The sequence below is a fragment of the Sus scrofa genome, chromosome X, assembly GCF_000003025.6.
Source record: "Sus scrofa isolate TJ Tabasco breed Duroc chromosome X, Sscrofa11.1, whole genome shotgun sequence".
In the NCBI taxonomy this organism is placed as follows: domain Eukaryota; kingdom Metazoa; phylum Chordata; class Mammalia; order Artiodactyla; family Suidae; genus Sus; species Sus scrofa.
Window position 1 is genome coordinate 14585453 of NC_010461.5, and position 26142 is coordinate 14611594.

A 26142-nucleotide genomic window follows, 5' to 3' on the forward strand; every position below is an offset into this window, starting at 1 on the left:
TGTTACCTTATAAGCCTGTCATCCCTGATATGCTTTGGATCCTCTGAATTTGGCTGACTGATGAATAAAGTGAAAGAATACAGGAGATCATATGGGATGGTTTAGGGGCCTAGAAATGAGGTGCGCCCCTTCTATCCCTATTCAATTAGTCACATGGCTCCACCTAGATGCAAGATGGCAGAGAAATACAGTAAACTGAGTGCCAGGAAGAAGAAATGGGTTTGGTGAGCTTTAGTCTCTCTCTGCCACAGCTCCATGCCATGCATAGTAGAAACCACAGCATTTTCTTCCACCAAAATTTCCAGCAAGTCTTATTCACCTAATTCTATTTTTTATTAAGTATATAATTACATATTATTAAATATAATTATATGTAGCATTCCACATAGTATAATAGCAATGATTCACAACTGAGGGTACTTTCGACTCCTCTCCAGAGGGCACTTGGCAATGTCCAGAGACATCTTTGGATGTCATTAACTGGAAGGGATAATGAACTTCTGGGTTCTGGTTCAGCATGTAAGGAGCTTGGAAATCATCACTCTTAGCTCCACAATAGGAAAAAAACTGGAGAGAATGAAAATCAACAACTCTTCTTAGATTCATCAGAGAATTGAGGTCATGGGATAAACCACTGCCCCCAAATCTGTATAGACGGACAGATCCAAAGAATTATAGTTTTGGAGTTCATTGTGGCTCAGTGGTAATGAACTCAACTAGGATCCGTGAGGATGGGGGTTTCATCCCTGGCCTTGCTCAGTGGGTTAAGGATCCAGTGTTGCCATGAGCTGTGGTGTAGGTCGCAGATGCAGATCCTGCATTGCTGTAGATGTGGCATAGGTCAGCAACTGTAGCTCCAATTAGACCCCTAGCCTAGGAGCTTCCATATGGCACAGACACAGCCCTAAAAAACAAACAAACAAACAAGTAACACCACCACCAAAGAATCATAGTTTACTATCAGTAGCAGAAATCACCACTGGAACCTGTACAGGGTAGGATAATCTAAACTTTAATTAATAAAAGCTGACAGCTCAATACAGACAAGCTTGTGAATTTAAAATGCAAGAAGGCTCCAGCTTTAAGGGAGGCCCATACTTCTCAGGGGCTCCTCTAGGAGCCCTACCAGGTTCTCAGAGTTAAAATTGAAGGGTAATTTCCTCATGTTTCTAGCAAGGCCAGGGGAGACACGGCCATTCTAAATTATTCCTACAGCATTCTGTGCTTCTTCACAAAGCCTACCCTCAAGAAAAACTATTCTGCCAGGGCCTTGCCAACTGGGGTTACTAACCTGGGATAAAGGAAATAGCCAACTCCAGCCGCCTTTAGCTTTCCTATCTCACCTAAGGTGGGGAGCAGTGAAAAGCACTTATGGTGGGGCACAGACTCACTAAAAGACTAAGACCTAATCGTAGGATTATAGAATATATCCCACACCTTACCACATCAGTGAGGCTCTGTGCAATAATAAACAAATACAACTGAGAGGACTGCACATCTCAGATCTTATTTAAGAAGACTGTAGGGAAACCCAAAGACAACAGGGTGTACAAAAATAAGAACATCAGAGAAAATTTTAGCCTTTGGTACCTAGAGCAACAGCAAACAGTAAACACAACTTAACTCCTAGCCAGATAAAACATAAAATCTCACCCTAGCAGCCTATTAACTTCAGCTCCTTTTATCCAAAAAGGATTAAAAAAATTACAAAAAATTACAAGGCATTCCAAAAGGCAAAAAAAAAAAAAAAGTATGAAGAGACAAGCCAAGGATTAGAATCAGACCCAGATATGTCAGAGACTTTGTAATTATTAGACTGGGAATTTAAAGCAACTATGATTAATACACCAAGGGTTCTAATGAAAAAAAGTGGATACCATGCAAAAACAGACGGAAATGTAAACAGAGAGACAGAAATTCTAGGAATCAAAAGGAAATGCTGGAAATCTAGCATACTAACAGAAATAAAGAATGCCTTGATGGGCTTGGCAACAGATGAGATGTGACTGAAGAAGGAATCAGTGAGCAAGAAGATATGTTAATAGAAACTTCCAAAACAAATACAAAGAGACAAAAAATGAAAAGATAAAACAACATCCAAAAATTATGGGACAATTATAAAAGTATCACATATTCATAATGGAAATACCAGATGGAATAGAAAGAGAAGAAAAATGTGAAGTAATAAAGACTCAAATTTTTCCAAAACTAATTACAGACACCAAATGCACATCCAGGAAGCTCGGAGAATACCAAACTAGATAAATATTTTAAAAATCTATACCTAGGCATACTATATATAAACTGCAGAAAATCAAAGATACAGATAAAATATTGGAAGAAGACAAAGAAATAAAACCTCTAGAGGAGAAAAGCTAAAAGTTACATCAGACTTCTCTTCAGAAATCATGCAAGCAAGAAGAGAGTTGAGTGAAATATCTGAAGCATTGAAAGAAAAAACCCACTAACCTATAATTCTGTGTCCAGTAAAATTATCCTTCAAAAATGAAGGGAGAAATAATGGTGTTCTCAAACAGAAACTGAGGAAATTTGTCGCCAGTAAATCTGCCTGATAAGAAATATTTTTAAAAGTTCTTCTTCTTCTTTTTTTTTTCTTTTTAGGGCCACACCCACAGCATATGGAAGTTCCCAGGCTGCGGTTGAATTGGAGCTGTGGCTCCCAGCCTAAACTGAAGCCACAGCAATGCCAGATCCGAACCTCATCTGCGACCCATGCCACAGCTTGCAGCAATTCCAGATCCTTAACCCACTGAGCGAGGCCAGGGATTGAACTGGATACTAGTTGGGTTCTTAACCTGCTAAGAAACAACAGGGACTCCAAAAAAGTTTTTCTAGGAGAAGAAAAAAAATGATACAGGTCAGAAAGTCAGAACTATATAAAGAAAGAAAGAGTGCTATAGAAGGAATAAATAAAATCTTTTCTTCTTCTAATTCTTAATTAACCTAACAAATAACAGTTCAAAATAACAGTAGTAGCAATGTAGTCAGCAAATATAGCTTATTAATAAATGAAACAAATGACAGCAAAGTTATAAAGGATGGGAGGGAAGAATTGTGAATACTTATTATAAAGTACTTGCACTACCTGTGAGATGGTAAGTGTTATTTGAAAGTGGATTTGGAACAGTCATAAATGTATACTGAAAACTAGAGCAACCACTAAATAAAAGTTTTTTTAAAAAAAGAAGTATAATTGATACACTAAGGCAAGAGAGAAAATGAAAACATAAAATGCTCAATTAAAACAAGAGAAGGGGAGTTCCCGTCGTGGCGCAGTGGTTAACGAATCCGACTAAGAACCATGAGGTTGCGGGTTTGACCCCTGCCCTTGCTCAGTGGGTTGACGATCCGGCATTGCCGTGAGCTGTGGTGTAGGTTGCAGACGCGGCTCGGATCCCGCGTTGCTGTGGCTCTGGCGTAGGCCGGTGGCTACAGCTCCGATTGGACCCCTAGCCTGGGAACCTCCATATGCCGCGGGAGCGGCCCAAGAGATAGCAAAAAGACAAAAAAAATAAAAAATTAAAAAAATTAAAAAAATAAATAAAACAAGAAAAGGGAATTCCCTTGTGGTACAGTGGGTTAAGGATCTGGTATTGTCACTGCAGCAGCTCAGGTTGCTGCTGTGGCACGGGTTTGATCCCTGCCCCGAGAACTCCCATGTGCCAAGGGCATGGCCAAAAAAAAAGAAAAACAAAAAACAAGAGAAGACAGAAAAAGGTGGAAGACGAAACAAACAAACAAAAGATAAGGGCAATGAATAAAAAACAGCAACAACCAGGGGGATGCTACCGGCATCTAATGAGTAGAGACTAGAGATGCTGCTAAACAACCTTAAATGTACAGGACAGGCCCCCACAACAATAAATTATTCAATCCCAAAATGTCAACAGTAATGAGGTTGAGAAACTCTGCCTCATCAACCCCATGAATTATATACCTAAAAATTTTCTTAGTGAATGCGGCAGAGATAGCTAAATGTACAATAAAATTCATGTATTTGCTTCCATGGTATACAATTATTGTTGGGAAATGGCTTTTCAGCCAGGTACTATATTTCTAGATTCTAGGTAGAGCCATATGGCTAGGTTCTTGAAAAAGGAACGTGTGAGGAAGTGATGTGTGTCCCTTATGAGCCCAGGTGGTTAAGAAGCAAGTATGCCTTTTCCACTTCCTTTTCTTTCCCTTGGCTGCTAACTGAATACAAGAGATTAAGCAATGGAGTCTGATGCCCTACAGGCCAGCAGAGACACAAGATGGAAGGAGTCTGGGTCTCTGAATGAATGCATGGCATACTGTCTGCTGAACAGGAACTACCTATGGACAGTTATGAGGACAAGAAATAAATTCTATAAGCCACTAAAATTTGGGAGAATACTTGTTACAGCAGCTAGAATCTCCCTAATACAGTAACAATTTTAAAAGAATTCCGAATCACCAACATTTAAAAAGTTATTACTGAGGTAACACATCTCATGAACCACCTTCTTCAATTGTTCAGGAAACACTGCAGATTCTGTCACAAGGGTTATTATGAGGACTCCATTTCTTAGTAAGTTTTCACGTGAGACTTGATCTTGAAATAATGACTACTGCATGTTATTCTCCCTAATCCTTCTCCCTCTGCCCCAGTTGAGAAAGACGTATAGTACTTTTTTCTAGTAACAGCTCCAGTTAAAGTTCCCAGTAACCCCAGGAGCTTATGGATCAGTCCCTGCAAAAGAGAGAATTTCAGGTGCCATCTCACTCATTGGTAAACCATCAATTCCGTTTCTGTTGCTATTGAGAACATGGAGTCCAGTACAATCTGGTCAGTCCCAGTTAATATTTTCAATATTAAAAGAAGAAGACCTTACCTGTAGCTAAATGTACCCTACCTAAAGCTACAGCGAACCATGCTAGACACATATACAAAAGAATCTGGTATGTGGAGTTTCTGCTGTGGTGCAGTGGTTAAGTATCTAACTGCAGCAGTTCAGATCTCAGTGGAGGCACAGGTTGAATCCCCAGCCCAATGCAGTAGATTACAGGATCTGGTATTGCTGCAGCTGTGGTGGAGGTTTCATGTGCAGCTTGGATTCCATCCCTGGACTAGGAACTTCCCTATGCCATGGAGGCAGCCATTAAAAAAAAAAAAAAAAAAAGAATCTGGTCTGCCACAAAGGCCCTCATACTTATCAGTGGTGAACTAATGGTCTATTAAATAAACTCTCTCAGGTCAACTAGCTGACTAAATCAGGGGGAAAAAATTGCCCAAAGTTAAATTTTTACCTCACACCATACTACAAAATAAATTCTTGATGGGTTAATCATTAAAAGAGAAACACAAAATTAAAAATAAATGTTTCAGCGTTTCTGCTGTGGCACAATAGGATCTGTGTTGTCTTTGCAGGACCAGGACGCAGGTTCAATCCCCAGCATGGCACAGTGGGTTAAAAGATCTGGTATTGCTGCAGCTGCAGCATAGGTCACAACTGTGGCTCAGATCTGATCCCTGGCCTGGGAAGTCCATATGTCATGAGGCAGCCAAAATAACTAAATAAATAAATACTTAAATCATACTGACATGGTAACAAACTTCCAAAATATAAAAGCAGAGAAAAGAAATCAACATGTTCATCTAAAAACACAATAAAATTGGTGTTCCGGAGTTCCCGTCATGGCGCAGTGGTTAACGAATCCGACTAGGAACCATGAGGTTGCGGGTTCGGTCTCTGCCCTTGCTCAGTGGGTTAAGGATCCGGCGTTGCCGTGAGCTGTGGTGTAGGTTGCAGATGCGGCTCGGATCCCGCGTTGCTGTGGCTCTGGCGTAGGCCGGTGGCTACAGCTCCGATTCAACCCCTGGCCTGGGAACCTCCATATGCCGAGGGAGCGGCCCAAGAAATAGCAACAACAACAACAACAAAAAAACAACAACAAAAAGGACAAAAGACAAAAAAATAAATAAATAAAATTGGTGTTCCCATCGTGGCTCAGTGGTTAACAAATCTGACTAGAAACCATGAGGTTACAAGTTCGATCCCTGGCATTGCTCAGTGGGTAAGGCTCTGGCATTGCCGTGAACTGTGGTGTAGGTTGCAGACGCTGCTCGGATCCCGTGTTGCTGTGGCTCTGGTGTAGGTTCCCTAGTCTGGGAACCTCCATATGCCACGGGAGCAGCCCCAGAAATGGCAAAAAGACAAAGAAAGAAAGAAAGAAAAAGAAGGAAGGAAGGAAGGAAGGAAGAGAAAGAAAGAAAGAAAGAAAGAAAGAAAGAAAGAAAGAAAGAAAGAAAGAAAGGGAAAAGACAGAAAGAAAGAAAAACAGAAAGACAAACACAATAAAATTAAAAGAACAAGGAAGGAAAATATTTGTATTACATTTAATATTATTGATCTAGGTATTTTAAAAATCAGTTTCTTCTAAAAGATGAGATCCTAATGGTAAAAATAAGTGAAGGTTGTGACGGATACTTCACAAAAGAAGAAATAAAAATAGCTAATGAATATGTGAGAAAGTGTTCAACTTCCAACTAATAAATGAATGTAAATTAAAACGAGACACTATTTTCACCTTTCGAACTGCTAATAATTTAGAAATGATAATTTAGAAACTGTCCTACTCTGTTTTGATAAACGAGCAGTGACATGAACAGTCATAACCTTCTGCAAATGCTGTACATTGGTGAGGCTTTCTGAAGGGCAATGTGGCAGCACAAATCAATGGCTTCAGAAAATACCATAAACTTGACCCAATAATTCTACTTCTAGGAATTATAGATACTTTGAAGATAATCAGAAAAGTGAGCAATGATCAAAGTACGAGGACTGTCCTGCCAGCTTTGTCTACAATAGAAAAAATTGGGAATCGCCTAGAAGTAAGGCTAAATAACTGATGACACACTTATTTAATAAAATCATAAACAACAAGTAAAGAACATGTTTTCAAGGAATACTTAACCACATGAGAAAATGCTCAGATTGTAATGGAAAAAGCAGGATATAAAATCATGCATTTCATATCACGTGGTTTTTTTGTTTGTTTTTGTTTTTTTTTTACCACACTCACAGCATGTGGAAGTTCTTGGGCTGGGGATTGATCCTGCACCACAGTTTTGACCTTCACCACAGCTGCAGCAATATCGGATCCTCAATCTGCTGCACCACAGGGGGACTTCCTCACATCACAGGTTTAGATATATATATATATATCTAAAACATACATATACATACACACACACACACACATACATGTATATGTGTGTGTGTGTCCCTAAAAAGCGAAAATATATATTTTTTTCGCTTTTTAGGGCCACACCTGTGGCATAGGAAGTTCCCAGGCTAAGGGTCAAATCGGAGATGCAGCTGCCAGCCTACACCACAGCCACAGCAACATGGGATCCAAGCCTCGGATGCAACCTACACCATAGCTCATGGCAACGCCACATCCCCAACCCAGTGAGCAAGGCCAGGGATTGAACCAGAATCCTCAGGGGTACTAGCCAGGTTTGTAACTCTCTAATGAAGAAATGTTAGTAGTAGTCTCTGTAGTGAGATTATGAGTGGTTTCTAGTTTCTTCTTTATTATTTTCAGTGTTTATCCCCCACATTTTATATTTTTAAAAGTTTTTACCTTTATAATCAGGAAAAAAAGTAAATGAAATGTTACAATCCATTTTAGCTTTCCCATACTTCCAGAGGGAAATTCTGTCTTGATTATTCATAAAGTTGAACTTTTTTTCCAATTTGGTAAAGCCTGTACACACTAAGGACTGACTCTGGTCAGCTCCCTGGGTGGGCCTGCAAAACTTGCCATGTTGTTACTCAAGCAACTTCCCAGTTCAGTGTTTTCCATGCCAGACTTGTCTGTGACACAACTTGGAAGTTTTGAATTCTTCTTTTTTTTTTTTTTTTTTTTTTTTTTTTAAGAGCTACATCGCAGCACACGGAAGGTCCCAGGCTCGGGGTTGAATCAGAGCTACAGCTGCTGGCCTATGCCACAGCCACAGCAACTTGGGATCCAAGCCACATCTACAACCTAAACCACAGTTCATGGCAACGCCAGATCCTTAACCCACCGAGTGAGGCCAGGGATCAAACCCACGTCGTCATGGTTCCTAGTCAGGTTCGTTAACTACTGAGCCACGAAGGGAACTTGGCCAAGGAATTTTTAAAAAAAAAAAAAAAAAAAGCACTCATTTCACCTTATTTAGAAAGCATTGAAGGTCACCCTCTGGTTGCAGGATGCTGTATAAAAAATCACTTCAAAGCTCAGAGGCTTAATACAAGAATCATTTATTATCTCTCGTTGTGTTCTGAAGTTCAGGAATCCAGGAGCAGCTTAACTGGGTGAGTCTGGCTCAGAGTCTCTCATGAGGTTCCATTAAGATGTCAGCTCACCTGGAACAGGATCAGAACCCACTTCCAACATGGCTCACACTGATGGCAGGCAAACTGGTGCAGGCTGCTGTCTGCAGGCCTCAGGTCCTCTCTGTGTGGGCCCTTGCAGAGAGCTACATGGATGTCCTCATGACATGGTGCTGGCTTCCCTCAGAGGGAGGAATCCAAGGCAAAGGCCCCAGTGCTTCTTAACACCTAGCCTCGCTGTCACTTCTGCACTATTCTAACGGTGACACAGGTCAGCCAGATTCAGTTGGGGAAGGGAGGGGAGGGGAGAGGCGAGGTGTGAATACCAGGAGGCAAGAATCGGTGGAGGCCATTACGGAGGCTGACTGCCCAGTTACCTATCCAGCATCTTGACAATGACCATTTCCTAACAAAACAACACTTTAGGTTAGGTGTCTTTCCCTGATCCCACCACAGGGAAAGGAAGCCGACCCATCCCCAAACCAGAGGTGAGACCACTTGGGCTAAATGTACCTACAGCCCCTTTGACAGGGCCTGGGTCACACTCCCAGACCTCAGCCAGTTAGCCACATGGCAACCTCCCAGTCTCCAGGATGATTCAGGGGGTGGCTTAGGACCAGATTCAGGCCAATGAGGCCTAAGAGCACACTTCCGTGGGACTTAAAAGAGAACCGCCAGAAGATATGGTTCCTGCCTTCCTCGGGAACCACATCTGAGCGCCAAGGATGCTACAGTGCCCGCTACCAGCCTAATAATCAGGCCGCCTTGTAGAGGAGGAGAGCTAAGAGATTCTCAAGAGAAAGTAAGTCCATCTTGATAGGACCAGAGCTGATCACTGCCCTGCCACAGGGCTCTTCCTTTATTGGGGGCAATAAAATGCCTTCAGAAATATGGGAAGTTTAAGATAGGTTTCCTAGTGAGTGCAGCCAAACCTGATTTTTTCCGCTTGCAAAATGGAGATATCACAAGGCTAAAAGAAATGAAGACAAATGCTCTGACGAAAAGAAATCTTGTTCCTTAACATAAGGAGGTAATTACATCTGCCTGAACCAAACCAAAATGTGGGACATCTCCCCTAATATTTGGACAAGAGTAGGACCAAAGCGGGTCTGGACCAACATGTCCAGAACCAACAATGGCCATGCTCATAAGCCAAACAGATGACTGCTTTGGGGGTACAATGGCGGGACTCTCTAAAGAGAATGTGCTGGGATCTGGGGCCCAGCTGGGGGAACTATAAGCTCAAGATCTCTGAGCTGTGGCGAGGGGCACCAGAAGGCGGCCACATGAAACGTGTCTTCAAAATGAGCACCATGTGGCCCTGGGAGGACCACCACTTCTGGCCAGTGCCTGAAATGCCACATGAGCCCCTTGATTTAAGACCTAGAGGAGGAATATGATGAAGTTTAACGGCATTTCGCCATGAACTGGGGTCTTAGCCCTGTCTGAGATTTGTGTGCAATATTTGCACAGAATAAAGGAACGTGCCATGGAGGTGAAGGGATAGAGAAAGAGGTTGAGAAATCTAGATGACACTGAAGACTAACTTGGCTGCATCATGCTTTTTTTTTTTTTTTTGCTTTTTAGGGCCGCACCCACAGCATATGGAGGTTCCCAGACTAGGCCACAGTCACAGCAGATCTGAGCCACAGATGCGATCTACACCACAACTCACGGCAACACCGAATCCTTAACCCATCAAGTGAGGCCAGGGATGGAAGCCGCAACCTCATGGCTCCTCGTCAGATTCGTTTCCACTGCGCCATGATAGGAATGCTGGCTGCCTCCAACTTTTGCGGGTGGCGGAAGAACTTGCTGATTCACAGCTTTGCCCAAGGCAGGTCACTTATGATATTTAAGAAGCATATACATAGACTTGCTACGTGCCGTGCCTGTTCTGAGGGCTTTATATTTACTTGCTTAATCCCTTCAACAAGCCCATGAAATCGATATTCTTATCATCCTTATTTTACAGATAAGGAAAGTATAAAATAATGCACAGAGAGGTTAAGAAACTGGCCCAAGGTCACACAACGACAAACCAAGGCCCAGAGCAGTTAAGTGACCTACCCGTAGTCACACAGCTGGTAAATGGCAGAGTCAGGATCTGAATACGGCATGTGCCGCCAGAGCCCATGCTCCTAACCACCACGCCTGCTGCCTACACGATCACGTTTCAGTTTCTCTGCAGACTTTCGGCTCCATGTCCCCCGGCGGGGAAGTTTCTTTCTGCAAGTCAGTTCACCCTAGCCTTAGGGAAGTTAGAGCATATTTAAGTACACATGGCAGCTGGAAGGGGCTTTTTTCCAGTCAGGTCTGGCCCTCAAACCTGGGATACTTGGTTGCCACAAACTCTAGTTCTGCTGTCTTCAACCAGCCTGATGAACACCCGTAACTCTGGGCTTGTTGGAAATGCAGCCAACCATGAGAGACCTGGGCCAACCATTTTCTTCTTTGCCCAAGCTTCCTGATCATTCCAGGCCTCTGCCCATCACACACCCTCCTTCTTAAATACTATCATCAGTGCCGGGGTCGTTAGGGAGAAAACCAATGAAGGGGAAATGATTATAAAAGTTACATCTGCTGTTCAGGCAGCTGTTCGCCTTCCTCATTAGGACAATCAATCATTTTTCAACATTTTTGTAACTAGGAAAAGGCTTCATTTATTCTAAGACTAAGGAACAGGAATGAGGGAATTAAATCCCACAGGTCTTTAGCTGATGGGATTTTTTTTTTAATATTCTGTCCTCGCCAATGACCTAATTAAGCTTTCAGAGAATGATAAACTCTCACCTCCTCTGTCTTGTTTCCGTCTGTGCTTTTGCAGAAGAGGAGCCCCATGCCCCTAGCAGTCCATGCCTTTTATTCCGGCTTTCTCTTTAGTCTCATCTTTGTAGATTAAGCTCAGCTTTCTCTGATTTCCTGCAAAGGGCTTCTCAGAAATGTGTCATCATCACTAAAACCTTACATCCAAGACACAGATTGTCAAAAAGACATGAAGTCAAAACAAACAAACAAACAAAAAGATATGAAGTCATATATCTGTGGAATCAGAACCGTAGGACAGGAAATTCACCCCTTGTAATAAGGATGAGCCCAAACCATGGGGGCAGACTGCCCGGGTTCAAATACCGACCTTGTCCCCTACTAGTTATTGGACCTTGGGCACATTACTTAGCCTCTCGGTGCCTTGGTGTCCTCATCTGTAGAATGGAGAATAAAAGTATATATGTATCTCCACGGGGATAAGTTAAATAATAGTAAACATAAAGCACGTAAAACAGTGCCTGGCACACAGTAAACAAGCGCTTCTATTATTACTATTGCTACTGCTTCTGCTGCTGCTGCTATACTATCTAGTCTGTCTGCCTCTGATGCCATGTGCCCTCTTGAACATCTTCCTCTTCAAACCCCAACGTCTGATGAGCCCAATGATCTGCCTTCTCTGTGCCTATGTCCTGGCTACTGAGAGCTTTGGGGAAAATCAAACAAGTGGGTGGATGCAAACTCATGGTCTCCAAGCCAAGCCCATTCACCAGTTAGTCTCCATCGGTGTGCCTCCTTGCATCAGCTAGGATCCAGACAGAAAGACAAAGCACTACAGTTATTTCAGCGGAGGTAAACCAGGGATGGGAGGTGAAATTGCTGAAAACAGGCCTTGGAGATCTCAAAAGAAAGACAGGAAATGCTGAGGTAACATAGGAATCAGTGGCCACCCCGGGATATGGAGGAACAAAGGGAAGAGGTTGAAGTTATCAGAACCTAGCAGCCTGGAGGAGGAACCCTGCGTGGTTGTGACCCAGATCCCCATAGAGGAGACACCACCCATCTCTGAGGGAACACAATGAGGCTGATCATGAGAGTGTTGGGAAAACTGCAAACTGGATGAGAATGAATTAGTGGTGGTGCAATGCTCCCAGAAATAGGAAACAGACATGAAACACCCAGGAAGCAGACAGGAAGGAGCAGCCACAGGTCCTTCCAACCATAGCTACACTGATCTTTCTAAAAAGCCAACGTGGCCATGGCACAAGCCTTCTTAGAGATGGGGCTTTCTTTGCATCTCCAGTAGCGTCTGGAGTGTAGCTTGTCATACAGGTTTCCTAGAGCTGGTCCTGGCCTGCTCACCAGCACTGTCTTTTCCCACAATCCGAGCTCTCTCCCTGACTGCATCCACACCAGTCATGTTGAATTTACTGCATTCTTCCAAACACTTCATGCCTTTGTTCGGGCCTGGAAAGCTCTTCTCTATGAAATCTTTGTTGGTCACCCAAACCAGGAATAGCTAATCCTTTCTGTGTGCCTTCCTTGTAGTCCCAACAGACCGCTTTTAGCAGCTGCTGCTGGGGCTCTGCCCACATCTCCTTGGAAGAGATGCTTTTACTAAGACAAGGGAGACACAGAAGGCTGCTTGCTATGAACACCTGTGTCTCTACCTGGGGCTGTATAGTGGCCCACTGGAGCACACTTAGCCATGTGCTCAGGAGGAGTGCTACGGAGTTAATGACCCTCCAGGCAGACTTCAAACAACGATGAGGAGGGATCTGATGGATAACTGCCCCAGCTGTGTGGCCCCTTGATTGGGAAAATTAAGCACATTTACACCGGCTCCCAGAGTTCCCCAGAGATCCTGAACCCTCGCTGCCTATGATACTAACTAGTTTAAAAATACTCCCGTGACCAGCTCCCTGCCCCAATTCCCTGATCTTTTCTACCAGTGTTTCCTGGCATCACTTCCCAAATAAATTACTTGCACCCAAATCCTTATTGCACAGGTGTGCTTTGGGAGAAACCCAAATTAAGGCACTCCTCTCACGGCCCATTACATAGTGCTATACTCATCTGTTTAAACATACCTATCCCCTAAGCTTTCCCATTCAACTCTATCATTCTTCTTGAATCCTCACGTCATAACACAGTGCCAGCTACAAAATATGCCCTCCAGCCATGCTTATTGACTAAAAGATTTGAAGCCCCAAACAGCGGCATTGCAAAATGTATTGTGAGAGGAACAGGGACTATTGGAGAAGGCTACCAAGGGGCTTTGAGATTATAATTCACATTTTTGGAGGTGGGGCTGCTTGGGCAGCCAAAGAAAGGGAGTAGAATTGCTACTTTGCTACTTTTAATCCCTCTGTTTCTTTAAAAGAGATTGAAAAAGCCGTAATAGAAGAGTACACGTACACACACACACACACACACACACACACACACACACACACAGAAATGCGAGAGGCAGAAATTTTCCCCCCTTCACCATGCCGCATAGGTCTGGCCCCCACAGCAGCTGTCAACTCTGATTCTAACAATCATATATCCCTTTACGCTACTCTAAGAAATGTCATACCCAAATCACATCACTGTGGCAGCCCTTTCACTCTGCGAAGCTCAGAAAGCAGGCAGTCCTAACGCTGCCTGGCATGGCTGATGTCCTGCTTAAAGGCCATCTGCTCTCTCTCTAATCAGGACCAACCATGTTGGGAATATTCACTCCAATTTAATCTTCCTCTGAATGAGATTTATCATAAATAAAAGCTTTGCCATAATGCCCAAGAGTGTCCCAATTCTCTTATGATTATCAGCATTAGAAATAAAACCTCCGGGGAGTTTCCATCGTGGCTCAGCAGGTTAAGGACGCGACATTGTCTCCATGCATATGTGGGTCTGATCCCTGGCCTCTCTCAGTGGGTTAAGGATCGGGCACTGCTATAAGCTGTGGTGCAGGCCAGCAGCTGCAGCTCCAATTCAACCCCTAGCCCAGGAACTTCCATGTGCCAAGGGAAGGAAAGGGAAGGGAAAAGGGAGGGGCGGGGGAGGGGAGGAAGGGAAGGAAGGGAAGGGAGGGAAGGAAGGGCAGGGCTCCGCATACCAGAGTCACGTCAGCTTCTTACCCAGGAAGGCTTCTGTGCAGCCCAAGAGTTGCGTTCTGTTATGCAAGTTACTCTGACTTCTTTTAGCCAAGCCCTACATCAGCAGTTTTTTTTACCATATGTCCTCCTGCCTGGACAGCTGGGAGGGGGGGGGGGGACCTCTAAATCAAAGCATCTCATGACTCCTTCCAATAATGTAACTACTGGAAAAGATTTTTAACTTATAATTATTTTATCATCCAAATTTCTGAGCACCTAGACTGTGCCAATACCACTTACAAAGCACCGTGCAAAATGTTTTACATACGGCAGCTCTCTCAATGCTCAAAACAACCGGCTGAGAAAGGGAGGTGGATTAGCTTCCTGTCACAGCAGGGGAAGCAGAGGTATGCCGATTTGCGTAAACGCCCAAGCCTGTGCACGCTACACAGTATTACTCTGGCATTACTTCAAACTTCACACAGTAGAATTTCAGTTCTGAAAAGGATCATAGAGATTAACTAGCACTGAACCTCCTTCTGAGGTGCTACTCCTTGACAATTTAACACATGATTTTGGCAATCAGATAGATCTGAGCAGGACTTCAAGACCTGCCACGTAACTAGCTGTGTGGGCACAGACAAGACATTTAATGTCTTTAAGCCTTCAGTCTCCCCATCTATAAAATGGGGATAATAACAGGTACCTCCTGAGGATAGGATTGCTGTGAAGAAGAAACAAGATCCTGTATGAAAATGACTTAGCTTGTTGCTTAGCAAGTATCTATGAAATATTAGAAAACACTTACGTAGTACTAACTACATTGCATGTACCCTTCTAAGTGCTTGCCATGTATTGAATTAATCTTCGTTCCCACAATTACCTCAGGAAACAGCTACTATCATAATCCCCACTTTACGGACAGATTAACTAAAGCACATGTCAGACACCAAACCACAGGCCCAGTAAGCTCAGAGAACACAAAGCAGGATAAATGCCAAAAAAAGAAAAAGAAAAAAAAACTACATGTAGGCCTAGAGTATTTAAACTGCAGAAAGTCAAAGAGAAAGAAAAAATTATTGAAAGAAGACAGAGGGAAAAAATATCTTACCAATACAGAAGCAAGGATAAGAACTACATCTGATTTCTCATAAACCATGCAATCAAGAATAGAGTGAAATATTTGAAGTGTTAAGAGAAGAAATATACCGACCTAGAAATCTGTAACCTTTGTAATTATCCCTCAAAAGTGAGGAAAAATAAAGATTTTCTAAAATAAAAATTGGGGGAATTTGTTGCAAAAGACCTGCGGCAAGAAATGTTACAAGAAGTTCTTTAGAGAGAATGAAAATGATACAGGTCAGAAACATGGACCTACATAAGAAAGGAAGAGCATCAGAGAATGAATAAAAGAAAGCAAAATAAAAGCTTTAATTTTTCTTACGCTTAATTGCTCTAACAGATAACAGTTTGTTCAAAATAATAATAGCAATAATGTATTCAATTACTGTGTATGCTTTTATATACACACGTTTTCTTTGTATAAATGAAATGAATGACAGTAATGATACAAGGGATGGGAGGGAGGAATTAGGATTATTTTGTTGTTATAACTTACCCATACTACCCACGAAGTGGCATGGTGTTATTTGAAAGTGGATTCAGGAGTCCCCATCGTGGCTCAGTGGTTAACGAATCCGACTAGAAACCATGAGGTTGCGGGTTTGGTCCCTGGCCTTGCTCAGTGGGTTAAGGATCCAGCATTGCCGTGAGCTGTGGTGTAGGTGGCAGACGCGGCTCGGATCCCGCGTTGCTGTGGCTGTGGCACAGGCCGGCGGCTACAGCTCCGATTAGACCCCTAGCCTGGGAACCTCCATATGCCACGGGAGCAGCCCAAGAAACGGCAAAAAGAAAAGAAAAAAAGAAAAAAAAAAAGAAAGGGGATTCATATTTGTTGTAAATGTATACTGCAAACTCTAGAGAAACCACCAAAAAAGTACATAAGAAGTACAAGTGATATGCTAAAAATGAGAGGAAATGGAATCATACAAAGTGCTCAGTTAAAACCACAAAAGCAGAAAAAGTGTGGAAGTCAAAAATAAGAGAAAAGAATAAGGGCAACAAACAGAAAATAGTAACAAATATGGTAGATAGTCATCCAACTATATCAATGATCACTTTTAAACATCAATGGTCTAAATACACCAATTAAAAGACCAAGATTGTCAAAGTGAGTCAGAAAACACGACTCTACTGTATGTCTACAAGTAACCCACTTTAAATATAATGACACACACAGAAAAGTAAATGAATAGAGAAAGATATACCATGCTAACACCAATAATCAAAAGAAAACAGGAGTAGCCATATTAATCTGAGACAGAGCAGACTTCAGAGCAAGAAAAGTCACTGAGGATAAAGAGAGGCATTATATAATTTAAAAAGGGTCAATTTGCCAAGAAGGTATCATATGTATGAACCTAACAATAGAGTGTCAAAATACGTGAGGCAAAAAAAGAACTGCAAGGAAAGAGAGATAAATACACTGGTGTAAGTGGAGACTTCAACACCCTTGTATCAGAAACAGATCCAGCAGGTGGAAAATATAGTAAGGACTTCGTTGAACTGAACAGCATAACCAATTAACTGGATTTCACTGACATCTATAGACGACTTCATCCAACAATATTCAGAGTACACATTCTTCTCAAGCTCACAAGGAACATTCGCCAAGACAGACCTCATTCTGGACCACAAAAAACACCTTAATAAATTTAAAAGAATGGAAATCATACAATGTGTATGCTCAAACCACAATGGAATTTATGCAGAAATCAGTAGCAGAAAGACACCTGGGACATACCAAAATTCTTGGTGATTTTAACAATACACTTCTAATTAATATAAGCCAAAGAAAAAACTGCAAGAGAAATTCTAAAATATTTTGAACTAAATAATAACAAAAATACAACTCATCAAAATCTGAAGGATACAGTGAATAATGCTTAAAGGGAAATTTATAGCAATGAATGCCTCTATTAAAAAAGAAGAAAGATATAAAATCAATAATCTAGGCTTCCACCTTAGGAAACTAAAAAAGAAATGCAAATCAAATTCAAAGTAAACAGAAGAAAAGAAATAATAAAAATTCAAGGGGTTCCCTGGTGGCCTAGCAGGTTAAGGACCTGGCATCACTGTTGAGGCTTTGGTTAACACTATGGTGCAGGTTCAATCCCTGGCCCAGGAATTTCTGCATGCTGTGGGTGTGGCCAAATAAAATTCAAGCAGAAATCATTGAAATTGAAATGAGGAAATCAATACAGAAAATCAACAAGACCAAAAGCTCTTTCTTTCTTTTTTTTTTTTTTAAGCGCCTCACTCACGGCATATGGAGGTTCCCAGGCTAGAGGTCAAATCAGAGCTGCAGCTGCCAGCCTATGACACAGCCACAGCAACAAGGGATCCAAGCCACATCTGCAACCTATGCACAGCTCATGGCAACACTGGATCCTTAACCCACTGAGTGAGGCCAGGGATCGAACCCACATCCTCATGGATACTAGTTGGGTTCGTTAACCGCTGAGCCATGATGGGAACTCCCAAAAGCTGCTTCTTTGAGAAGATCAATAAAATCAATAAGCCTCTAGCCAGGCTAAGAAAAAAGAGTAGATACAAGTTAGTGGTACCAGAAATGGAAGAGGGAACATCACTTAAAAGTTCATGATCATTAAAAGGAAGAAAAGGATGAAGTTCTCTGGTGGCCTAGCACGTTAAGGATCCAGCGTTGTCCCCACTGTAGCACAGGTTCAGTCTCTAACCCATGAACTTCTGCATGCCATGGGCATGGCCAAAAAAAGGAAGATAAAGAAATATTAAGGATAACTCTATGCCCACCGATCTGATCACTTAGAGGAAATGGACCAATTCCTTAAAGACACAATCTACCAAATCTCACACTTAATAAATCTATTTTTTTAAAAAATTAAACTAAAATTACTCTTACCATATGATCCAGCAACCGTGCTCCTTGGTATTTAACCACATGAACTGGAAACTTATGTCCACACAAAAACCTGTACACAGACGTTTATGGTAGTTTCATTCATAAGTGCCAAAACTTGGCAGCAGACAAGACACCCTTTAGAGAGTGAGCGTATAAATAAACTGGTACATCCAGACAACAGAATATTATTCAGTATTAAAGAAAAAATGAGCTATTAAGCCATGAAAAAACATGGAGGAAACTCAATACATATTAAAAAGTAAATGAAGGGGTTCCCACTGTGGCTCGGCAGTAACGAATCTGACTAGTATTCAGGAGGACGCGGGTTCGATCCCTGTCCTCGCTCAGTGGGTTAAAGATCTGGCGTTGCCATGAGCTGTGGTATAGGTCACAGATGTGGCTCGGATCCTGCGTTGCTTTGGCTGTGGCGTAGGCCGGCAGCTACAGCTCCGATTAGACCCCTAGCCTGGGAGCCTCCATATGCCATGGGTGTGGCCCTAAAGAGACAAAAAAAAAAAAAAAAAAGATAAAAGCAACCAATCTGAAAAGGTTACATACTGTATAATGCCACCTATATGTCATTCTGGAAAAGGCAAAACTATGGAGACAGTAAAGAGATACATGGTTGCCAGGGGTTGGTGGTGAGAGATGAACGAGTAGACAGAGCACAGAGAATTTTGGGGGCAGTGAAACTACTCTGTATGATACTACAGTGATGGATACACATCATTATACATTTGTCCAAACCCATGGAAGAACACAAAAAGTGAACCCTAATGTAAACTGCGGTCTTTGGGTGATTTATGATGCATCAAAGTAGGTTCACTGACTGCAACACTGATTGTTGATAGTGGGAGAGGCTGAGCAGTATGGGGCCTGGGGGTATATAGGAACTTTACACTTTCCACTCAGTTTTTCCGTGAAACTAAAATTTCCCTGTAAAAATAAAAGTTTTTCTTTGGAAAGGTTCCTTTGTGCCGTATATTAGATTCCAGATAGAAGTGATATCAAAGAAAATCATGGACTTGGAGAATAGACTTGTGGTTGCCAAGGGGGAAGGGGAGGGAGTGGGAGGGACTGGGAGCTTGGGGTAAAGAGATGCAGAATGTAGCCTTCAGGATGGATTAGCAGCGGGATCCTGCTGTGTAGCACTGGGAACTCTGTCTAGTCACTTATGACGGCACATGTAATGTGAGAAAAAAGAATGCATACATGTATGTGTAACTGGGTCACCACGCTGTACAGTAGAAAAAAATAAATATATATAAATAAATGACAAAAAAATAAAAACAAGTTTATTAATTTTTAAAAAATAAAATGGAACATTCTTCAACCAGCAATACAGTTCAAGCTTCAACTAGCTGTAAAATCAGAAATAAAACCCAACAACCTCGAGGCACAAAGGTGTTCCAGGTAACAACAGCAGAGCCAAAATTTGAACCCTGGCAATCTCTCTGGATTAAGTGTACTTATCCAATATACCACTCTGCCTCTCAATTGTTTATTATTTCGCAAATGGGAAAACGGAGACTCAGAAGGATCAGCCACTTGCTGAGGTCCTAGATTCAGTAAGATTCCAGGTTTCCTGAACCCCCTGAAACACAGTTCTTCCTCTACTCTCTCATATTGTCTTGGCATTTCCCCATGTCTCCCTCTTCACAATATCTAGAAAGATGCAGATGTATTGTCCTGAAAAGGGGGAAACTTCTGTTCCAAGCATAACCTATCAATACTCAAATTCTTTTGGAAGAAAAAAACCGTCTCCTCTTTACTAATGCAAGCAATCAGTCAATAAAATGGCGGGTCTCATCTGCCCAGGACTCCAGCAGTTTCAGCATGCTTAGTTTTGGCATCAACGTGCACGGCTTCATGAGACACACAGGATGAACAGAACACAGACGAGAATGAAATCCAAGTAGGTATGTAGCTAGGAAATAGCTGGTAGAAGGAGTTTACTTTTCAGGTTAGTTTTTTTTTTTTTTTTTTTTAACGTGCCCACTGAGACGCATTAGAAAACAGGAGACTGTTTTTTCTTTCAAAGTTTGTCCAGCTGAAGGCAATATGCTTTGGTATAATTCCCTGACCCATTTTTTTCTCCTGATAAGAGATAAATAGCCAAGATACCTAGGTGTGAGGGACAGTCTATCTGCAGAAGGCCCTTATTTGATTAGACACTGCTTTTATTTTACAGCATTTCGTATTTCCAAAGGCATCTCTTTCTCTGCTTCATTTTACATCCCAATTTATATTTCCTTCCACAAAACCCAAGGCTCAGTATTTTCGAGTTAATACCACACTGCACCAGAACGCGTGATTATGTACAGTCTAATTTCCTTTAGGTCATGTTCACATTCAGTTATTTTATACATATTGAGAATAGAGCAATCTTTGCTTTGAATTTTTAAGCTGGGAGTTCAGTCTGCTCCAAGATAAATTAGACATTATTCCTAAGGCTTAGTGTGCTCTGGTGAACTACCCTAAGGCCCTGGAGTTTCAAACAAATGGCTTTCTTTTTCTCCTTTCAGAAAACCAAGCTGGGTCTCAAAGTATGTCCCTTGCTATTGTGATTCTCATTATTTCCTTTCATTCCGATAAGAAATCTTACAGTTCGGCATGATCCAATGCCTCAGTCACAAATGGCTGAGTGATGTTTGCTTAAATAACAGCCCTTCTGAGATGGCTGGTACTGGCTTCAGGTCAAACATAATGAAACTAAAGAGTGATCAGTGTTCAGAAATCACTGGCATGTTGCTGAGTGTGTAAGCATAATGCAATCATATCAGGTCCTCTGCTTCATGGCAAAGCTGAGATGAAGAAGCTGGAGGAGGGTTTTTTCTTTCTTCCTTTTTTCTTTTTAGTTTGCTTGTTTGGAGAGTTACAGGAAACAGAAGCTTCAGGCTGCTGAGCATGAAGGGCCTCAGAAAAATTAAAAAGAAGCTGTGTGTGTATGTCCATGTTTATATGCGAATAATTGGATGTCATATACAATGATCACAACAGATACCCCATTTCCAAAGGTAACCAGTCCAGGGAAGAATGTCAAAGACGACAGAACTTCCACATATTACGAAACCTATGGTACTTTTATTGTCTGGGAGGTCATAAGCATCTTAAGGATCCTGGCAAGGAATTAGGCTTGATACGGGAAAAAAGAATAGATCTATGTGTATGTATAACTGATTCACTTTGCCGTAAACCTGAAGCTAATACAACCTTGTAAACCAACTATACCACAAGAAAAATTTTTTAAATATTTTAAAAAGGAAATTAGGCTTGAATAGAGATTGGTATTTCCCCTTACTTTCGTCCTAGTAACCTTCCAGCAAGGCATTCAAATTATGAAATGCTGCTGATGGTCTCCTCTTTTTGTTTCCTCCACGTGCTCTTCTAATAGTTACTTTCTCAAGCATCCCAGAAACAACCACATACAGTAACAGATACCAAGTTTTACTGATCTAAAAGGACTCATATGTGAAAATAACCTTTCCTGTGTTCCCTCCCTTCCTGATAGTACAGCCAAGAGTGAATAAAGCATATATTCTCTCCTACTGACATAACCTCAAATAGACTTTCTTTAGCAGGAAACTGATACATGAAGCTGCCAGGACGTGCAGAAAGCAGACAGTGACTGAAGTTCCATTAGGTATAGTCACAGACAGATTGTGTCAGGAAGTCATAGGCCAGAGAGCAAGTGCCAAGGCAAGCAGAGATAGTGCATCCTTTAGGCGAGAGACACTACCGACAGAAAGGTTCTATTAGGCTGGAGAGGGGTTCAGAACCTTGGAGAGCTCCCAGTGAGCGCCATTGCTTTGAGATCATTCATTCTGAGACCCAACCAGGTAGTTTGCCCTGCTTTCTGAACTCTCTAGTGGAAAGGGGATCTTATCCTTTCTACAAATGTCTTAGTCTCTATGAAATAAGAGTTTCATTCTCCTTCTCTCTAAGAAGTTCAGGACCTGGGTCCAGTAGGTAGGTTGCAGCTGTCATCTAGCCTTAGTGAAAGTCACATAAGATGCTCACACCTCAAAAAATCTTGAAAAGTGCATAATCAAGGGACCTTGCCCTCTTTATATTCGAGAAGCTCTCTCTTCTAGGTGAGAGGCTAGTGCCTGCCTGAGCTCCAAACTTTTCGCCCAACTAACTGAAACCTTTATTGCCAAATGAACCACATCATTAACTCTATAACCCTAACAGGAAGATTACCAAAATGATGGTCCCCCTTCTTCCAGAAGGCATATTCTCAAGCAACTTAATATTGCTCGATAGTCTATGAAAAAAAGATTCTATAGAAAAATAAATTTGGGAAGCCATGCATTAAAATGTGCTTTCAGGGAGTTCCCGTAGTGGCGCAGTGGTTAATGAACCTGACTAGGAACCACGAGGTTGCGAGTTCAATCCCTGCCCTTGCTCAGTGGGTTAACGATCCAGCATTGCCATGAGCTGTGGTATAGGTTGCAGACGCGGCTCGGATCCCGTGTTGCTGTGGCTCTGGCGTAGGCCAGCAGCTACAGCTCCGATTCGACCCCTAGCCTGGGAACCTCCATATGCTGCGGGAGTGGCCCAAGAAATGGCAAAAAGACAAAAAAAAAAAAAATGTGCTTTCATATATTTTTTTCCTCTCTCTTTATAAAATACAATGTGATGACATCTTCAGTCATATGTTTTCTTCCCTTCTTGGGATTATTTTTTCCTTTGGAGATATGTTTCCAAATGTAGAATTCCTGACTTTAATACTATTGCCTCATAGGTATGGCCATATTCTACTGAGATGGTGTAATTTTACTTCCATCAGCAATGTGTAAAAGCATCAGTTTTGCTAGTAACAAATTAGTAATTTGATTTGTATTTTTTGATGACTAGTACCTAGAGCTGCCTCTGGCTCACAGCAGATGCTCAATAAGTATTTGTTTAAGACTGTAATAAAAAGTTTAATACTTTCCCATATCTATTTGCTTAGCATAGATCCTCATTTGGAATTGCCAGTCTTTTTCTTAATTTTAGGGATGCTAATGTTTTCCTTTGAATTTACCTAAGATATTAAACCCATGTTTTCCATATTTGTTTAAAAAATGCTTCCCCTGTTTTTCAGTTTCTTATATATAAAGTTTAAAAAAAATCTATTTACTCCCAATTTGTCCATTTTGTTTTTTTCACTTTAAAGTTTATAAAACTTATCAAGAATGGCAGAGACCTCATAAAGTTCAATGTTTTCCTTATGAATTAATGTCATGTATATTTTATTCATTTGGCATTGTGGTGTGAAGCGTGGGTCTGAACTAATTTTTCTCTAAATCAGTAGCAGACATCTGAATACAACTTATAGTCACGTTGTCTTTTTCTGCAGTGTCTTTTGACTTTTAGCAGTGCCCCTTGGTAACACATGTGTGTTGAAACAAAAGAGAGCTTTAGATCTCATTAGAGGAAATAATGAGATAAAATGGAATTATCTGAGTTCCCATTGTGGTTCAGCGGGTTACAAACCCAACTAGTATCCATAAAAATGCGGGTTTAATCCCTGGCCTCGCTCAGTGGGTTAAGGATTCGTCAATGCCATGAACTGTGGCATAGACCATAGACGCAGGTCGGATCCTTGTTGCTGTGGCTTGACCCCTAGTCTGGGAACTTTCATATGCTGCAGGTGCGGCCCTAAAAAAATAAATAAGTAAAAAATTTAAAAAAGAAAAAATGGAATTATCTAATACTTCAGTGTGTGGGTTCCACCACTTTGCTCTCAAAGGGTTTACAATCTTGTCAAAGGTCAAACTTTTGTTTAATCCATTTATGTGTTTGAATATAACAATGTAGTGGCCTTAAGGTATTTTAAAATGCGTGCTGAAATTTCACTTACACTACAATTCATATGTGCAGTGTAAATGTCGTTTCTTTATTTCTTAAAAATCTAATATGTTATTCTTCACAAACCCCGATGGTACTTATTTCCAAGCCCTAGGGTCTTCTCAAGGCTAGAACTTGAATGATGGAAATGATGCTGGTTTCACAGAAAAAAACGTCCTTATGTTCTCTTATGCTTTGTCCCCTGTTGGCCTTAAGGTCAGTGTCAGCAGCTGGTGAACTTGTGATGTGTCTGGTTTTGTTTTTTGGCTCAGTCAGTGTTCTAGGAAGAATACTGGCTCTCTCCCTGTGGCTATAGAAATCCCTCTGAGTCCCTGTCACAATCTCCTCCTCACCCCTGGGAACAGATATCACCCTTTATCTTTTGCTCCAGATCACTGAGCCCTATGACAACCAGCCTCATGCAGGTTTCTTGGCTCCAACATAAGGTCCATGCCACATGGGAACTCAGATTGACTTAGGCATGCTAAGCAAGTTCTCACTTCGGGTGCTCCACAGAGATGCCCTTTACAGACCAATTCACCCACCCCTCTAGATGCTGTGTGATAGCTGCTAACAGCTTACCTATGTCCCCTTCCTTGGAGAATTTCCCTAGCTGAGCAGGAGCCACTTTTGCTCAGGAAGCTATGCCCACCCTCACCTTTGGGGTACAGCCCACAACAATGACTAAATGCCACAGGGGTATGAAATTCTGGCCTCCTTACCTCAAGGGGAAACAGCTCTGTGGTATAACTCACACTACAGAACTCCCTATGGGTTCTACGCTGAAACTAAGAATACATCCTTGGCTAGCACCTTCCCCTGCCCTATCCCACTTCCATCATGACATTTCTCTTGAGAGCATTCCTCCAATAATCAGCAAGCACCAGAATCTGTCTCGAGCTCTACTTCTAGTGGACATGACTAAGACACTATGTCTCACTAAGATGATGCCTCTCTTCCCTAGTTGTCAAAGGGCCTCTGTCCAGCAGATTCCTCTGAAACTTTCAAGCACTGAATGATGCAAAAGTTCCTTGGTTTAGGTTTTCCCCAAATTTGTCTGTCAGCACCACTCCCAAGCTTTTCCCCAGGCCATGTATATATGAGAGTTCTTAATACACCAAAAAAAAAAAAAAAAAACAAGTTTCATCAGTTTTGTGAGTTGCAAATACCTTCCCTAATTCTATGGCTTATCTTTTCACTCTTTACACTGTTCTTTAATAAACAGAAGTTCTCAAAGTTATTATCTAATTTATCAATATTTTCCCTTTCCTTATGGTTAGCCATCTTTTGTGTCATATTTACACAAGTCTTCCCAAAACCCAAAGCTTATTATCTAGGAACTTTTTAATTTTTAGGTTTTTAATATATGTGGAATATATTTGGGGGTAAAGTGAGAGATAGAGGTTTAATTTAATTACAGTTACCCCTTGTCTCAGTACTATATTTATTCTAAGGACTGACATTTCTATACTGGAAAATACGTCAAATACTGACCTTATGCGTGGGTACATTTCTGAGTTATTCATTCTATTCCATCAGTCTATTTTTCCATCCCTGAAAAAGCAATACACTGTCTTGATTACTACAGATTTGTAGCAGTCTTCTTATCCAATGGATCAAGTCTTCTCTCTTATTCTTCCGTTTCAAAAGGGTAATGGCTATACTTGGCCTTTTGTATTTCCATGTGGTTTTTATTTTTTATGATTTTTATTTTTCCATTATAGTTGTTTTACAGTGTTCTGTCAATTCCTACTGCACAGCAAAGTAACCCAGTCACACATATATACACATACATTCTTTTTCCCACATTAACTTCCATCATGTTCCATCACAAGTGACTGGATCTAGTCCCCTGTGCTATACAGCAGGATCTCATTGCTTAGTCACTCCAAATGCAATAGTTTGCATCTATTAACCTCAGACTCCCAGTCCATCGCACTCCTTCCCCCTCCCCCTCGGCAATCACAAGCCTGTTCTCCAAGTCCATGCATTTCTTTTCTGTGGAAGGGTTCATTTGTGCCTTATATTAAATTCCAGGTATGTGATATCACATGGTATTTCTCTTTCTCTTTCTGACTTACTTCACTTAGTA

General features: G+C 41.6%; 1 protein-coding gene across 5 annotated transcripts in view; it reads right to left on the reverse strand.

Annotated features, from left to right (window-relative positions):
• RAI2 (retinoic acid induced 2) overlaps positions 1-26142 on the reverse strand; it is a 386296-nt gene that overhangs the window by 338677 nt on the left and 21477 nt on the right. The window contains exon 3 of one of the 5 annotated variants that reach the window (XM_021080587.1): positions 25545-25604. The exons of 3 other annotated variants lie outside the window; for them this stretch is intronic. The gene's annotated coding sequence lies outside the window, so the exon portion shown is untranslated. Of the gene's footprint in view, positions 1-25544; positions 25847-26142 lie in introns of those variants that run through there. One more of the 5 variants, XM_021080588.1, reaches the window with a different exon arrangement.